The 5,182-nt window shown below is 32.7% G+C and overlaps 1 pseudogene; it reads right to left on the bottom strand.

Annotated features, from left to right (window-relative positions):
* Positions 1-409: 409 nt before the first annotated feature.
* Positions 410-1,018, bottom strand: LOC149246732 (serine carboxypeptidase-like 50 pseudogene; annotated as a pseudogene).
* Between the last annotated feature and the right edge of the window lie 4,164 nt (positions 1,019-5,182).

Genomic DNA, 5,182 nt, shown 5'->3' with positions numbered 1-5,182 from the left:
ATAGATCTAACTATATTAAAGAACATAATTTATTCTAACAAATTGAATTATGTAAACCTTAAAAATGGAGGGTTAATTAAAAATATGAGAATCAACCAGTGACAACCCTTCCACTTTATAGATCATTAATTACTTTTGAATGTCTAGAATATGGTCACAAGAGCCTACTGCTCTCCTGACTTCAACTGAAAATAATGCTATTTATCACAGTTCCTTTGATCTTCAAAACTTTGGACTTTTATTTAAACTAAATTAATCACAAAATCACATATAACATAATTAATAACACTTTCCAATCACAAATGTAGGTAATAAGAAATTCTCTTAGGCGAAGAAGAAAAGCTACCAAAAAAAAACTGGGCACTGCATCCTCTGAAAATTTCAACATGCTACAGAACATCTACTTGCTTTAAGTTTCAGTTGCTATAAGTTTCAGGTCCCAGCGTTACCAGAAGTTTCTGATTTTTCCATCTAGCATAACTAAATAAGCAGCAATACATTTTGTAAAAAGTGTATGACGCTTAAGAGTTTTCATAGAAACAACAAATGATTTGCTACAACAAGAAAGCTCAAGTTATGATAAAGTCAAGTTAAGCCAATAGAATTGTATATTTTATAGCCAATCTGGAACAGAATTATTTTTAGATTTCATTAAAATACAATGACCCAAAGCAGGAACATACTTACCTGCATAGCTCTCACCCGCCACAAACAAAAGGCGGTTACTGAACTCTGGAACTAAGCTATAAAATTTCTCCAAAGCAGTATAGAGATGCTCTGCAACCTGGTTATGGTCGGTAGGGATGTCTTCGTCCTTCTCTGCTATGTTGTAGCTTGAACCCACTGGACTATCAATGAATAAAACACCGAATTTACTGTTCCATGGTGAGTCATTTTGATAGAGTTTGAGGTCTGACGAGATTTTCCAGGGCCCTAACTCGTAGAAATTACCATTCATGCTTGAGCAGCTCGGGCCCCCTTGCAGCCATAGAATTATGGGCGTCTCTGCAATGGGCATGTTGGGCTCTATTGCCTCATAAAATGCGTAGAACAATCTTGCTTCGGACGATGCCTTCACATTTAAATATCCAGATCTCCATCGCAATGCTTCCTCTGGAAACACAAGCTGGTTGTCCTCTGGTTCTTTAAATATTGTTCATGGAGGTAAAGGTCCGTTCGCAGAATCCATCGTCATCGCTAACATCAGTATCCTCAGCATTGAAATCACCTTCGCAATTGCCATAGATATTGGCAGGTTTGTTCAGCCCGAGTCCGTCCTCCTTTCTCGGTGCTTTATAGAGGACAGCAGTAGGCCGAGCGAGGAAGTGCTTGTCGCATTGGAGGTATTGACACGTCTTACATACTCTGTCTTGCAGGTTGCCACGAAAGGGTTGGAATGTATTTTAATCACTCTAGGCATTTCCCCTGCGCCAGCTAACAGATTGTAACGAAACGTTTTGGTTTTAACTCTAACAGTCTTAAAATGCTTCCCCTGCTAAAACGATTCAATCTCACTGAATATCTTTGAAGGCTGTAATTCGGCATTTTTTTGGCGTTTGGAATTTAACGATAAAAATTCTCACTAAATGCATGAATCAATGAACCAATTATGCAGTAGGAGCCAAAGGGATGCAAGATAATGAAATACTTAAAACAAAGTTGTGTGCAGGGTTGGAATTTCGATTTGAAGTTTATATATATTAGTGTTTTATATATTTTTAATATTGAATTTATTGTTTTAATTATTTTTTTAATTTAATAAAAATTGTAATAATTGATTTTTTCTAATTTTAAAAAAATATTAATAATTATTATTATTAAAATTATATATATATATATATATAGTTTATAAATAGTATATAGAAAATAATATAATCAACCTAAATTATATTTTGCTTTAGAGAAAATTGGAGGTGGTTCAAAAAATATGGAATTGTTATATATTATGTTGCTTTTTATATATATATGAGGATCTAATAAAATGTTGATAATTCTATAAAAAAAAATATTTCAAATTTAAGATTACAATTATATGTAAGATTTAACATTTAACAATATTATTAAGATGTTGAAATGCTAAGAAAAAATAGGGGGTGGTTCAAAAAATATGCAATTGTTACATATTATGTTTTTTTTTATATATATATGAGGATCTAATAAAATGTTGATAATTCTATAAAAAAAAATATTTCAAATTTAAGATTACAATTATATGTAAGATTTAACAATATTATTAAGATGTTGAAATGCTAAGAAAATTTAAAAGTTTAACTATATAGATTAATATTCAAAATCAAAGTTCAAATAAATATTAATGTAGATATGAGGATTTCAACATATAACAACTTTCTTAATTACAAGGAGATTTTTTTGCACATATATGTGATTCCCTTCTTTATTTGGCTTTAATGCGTAACTTTCATGAAACATGAAGCATTTCATTGCTTTAATTGTCATTGGAGCAATGGAATTTAGAAACTTGTAAGTTGTGACATTAGTTTGGTGTAACTGGATTTTTGAGTAAACCATCATTTATGTATATGTATGAATTAATAATTTGTTTCCAAACGTATTTCTCTTATTGGATGGTTGGAAGTTGGTGGTACATTCTTATGCCTTTTTAAGGTGTCATATATTTATATTTTGTATCAAACATTATATTAGATAATGTCATAAATTATCTCTGAATTTGCATGGAACTTAGTCTTATTAGGCATCTAAATATTCATGTAGCATAATGTAAATTGTTGGCTTTAAATGATAATTTAAATATATGAAATGGATAACCATCAAGCGTTTTACCTTGGACTGATTATATAATTTAAATGAGCAACATTCAAATGTTCAACACTTTTTATTGAAACCTCCACAATTGAGTTTTTTCAAATTTTGGTTTTTCTTCCTTACGATAAATATATGAATGCTAATTTCAACATAATTATTTTGGTATTTTCAACATAATTATTTATTGAATGGTAATTTTTTAATCAAAACTTTATTAGTGAAGGGTTAATTTATTATGAGAACATCACTCTTGAAGGGCAAAATTTTTAATATAACGTTTCTTGACGGGAAGCATAAGGACCCAAAACGTCAAAAAAAAATTGTATGACGGGTAAAGAGAAATCCAAATTCCAACCCTGTTGGCCACTAAAGCCTTTAAATGACGAATGAAGATACCAATCACTGTATAATGTGAATGTGAATTGTAAACATCTGGAATTTGAGAAGCTTAAGAAATGAAAAAAACCTGCAGTAGATTATTGAGACAAAAAGCCCATGTAGAAGAATATATGATATGACAATAATGTAGGTTACAATTACAATGACTAACAAATGTGTCTAAGTAGGGCACACAATCAACATTCAAAAGAAGTTATTTTTTCAAGTTAATTATTGTTTTCGAAAGATCTAGCATCTTACTTAGAAGTATTTTTGTTGAAATGGAAATCTTTATGGAGGAATTTAATGGACATAACTTCCATATTCATAAATAGTCAATGGAACTGAGCCCAAATGCACCTGATGGGAAAAATAGCAGTATGGTATAATAGGGATGACAAATCGATCCTCGGGTTTAGCATGACTGACTCTAAGTTAGTACATCCTTTATTTAAAAGCAGAAAAAAAGAAGAAGGATTGAAATGAATAGTAATCTTAATTGCATTTAAAGAAAGTTGTGGTTGCACTGTACAATGAGATAATACAATTTAAAACAACAGGGTTTGGCCTCAAAGGTTCGATATTGCCAAAAGAATTGAAAAGGCCTTACCTATAATTTGCATGGTTCTTCCATTTTTCACCATAAAACAAAAAAACCTACAGTTGTATATTCTGATCTACTGGCTTAGCAAGCTGGCAAAAGTACTGATTGGTGAAACATAAAAACCTGGACTATTTAGTGGAAACTTGCTCATTGTGGGTTTCTTGCTTGACAGGTATTTCAGATTCTAAATCTACTTCTTCATATTCCATTACTTCCCAAGTCTCTTTAACTATGTCTTCTTCCTTGATCTCGGCATTGTAAGATCCAATTGAACCCTTTGGAAGTGAAATTATGGAATTGGTGCTCTTGACCAGTCCTGAGATTAATTAAGTTTGCATGTTATGGATTGCTACAAGCCTCCCAATTTGTTTGCCATATGTGTTTGCTCTGTATGGCTACCTTAGCTTCCAATTCTGCATTTTTTTACCAGTTGAGATTGTTATTGAGAGGACACCCTATCACTGAGATGTGAACAGCCGCTTGGTAGACCCTTGGACCGTCACACTACCCTCCTCATACCTTATGAAAATTGGCAAGTTCACATGGGTACATCTACAAGGACGTAGGTGACCATCCATCCTGTATAAAGAATACTGCAAGGACGTAAGTGACCATCCATTATGTATAAAGAAAAATTCTATTCTACAGAGATGTTGCAAGTTAGAATACCCTATGTGCCTGGAATTGATAGAGCCAAATGCCTTAGCTAATAGCTCCACAATGGATCCTAGAAACCCAATTTTTCACAGAACCACAGAGTGAAATCTGTTGGAGAAGAGCTAAATTTGCAATCAAAATGGATGAGGCACCACCCAGATTTAGAAGAAACACCTTCAAAGGGAATAGGATCATCACCAAGGCTCATCCATTCCATTGTCTTATTGAGACTTAGAAATATTGCAGATAAAACCTTGCTCTTTGGCGAGACATGATTTATCCCACCTTTGTTCCAAGAGACCATCCCACCTCTAATGGTAATTCCCTCTTAACCAAACACGATGAAGTGTATGAATGAGGGAAATAATAGTCCATATCAAATGAATTAAGGAGTAACTTGCTTGTTGAGATGTTGAAGAATGTAATAAAACTAGAAAATTGGAGCCTTTAAACAGAATTTAACACGGTTACATAGTATAAGCAGCTCTATAATTTAAGGCTACACTACAATATATCTACTTTGCACTCCACAATCACACGCTACATATTCTTTTGCTATTTAGAACCATCAGTATTGGAAGAAGATTGTAAGTTCACTCTAGCTGCTTCAGGAGGTAAACATCGCTTTGAGAAGTATGTTGTAATACCCTTAATTTTCCTTGTTGGAGTATATGTCACTTCCGAAGTAAATATACTTTGCACTCCACAATCGCACGCTACATATTCTTTTGCTTTTCAGAACTATCAGTATTGGAAGAA

Source organism: Pinus tabuliformis, chromosome 7, assembly GCF_031772625.1.
Source record: "Pinus tabuliformis cultivar Carrire ecotype Pingquan chromosome 7, CPIR1, whole genome shotgun sequence".
NCBI lineage: Eukaryota > Viridiplantae > Streptophyta > Pinopsida > Pinales > Pinaceae > Pinus > Pinus tabuliformis.
This window is presented reverse-complemented; position numbering and strand designations above follow the sequence as displayed.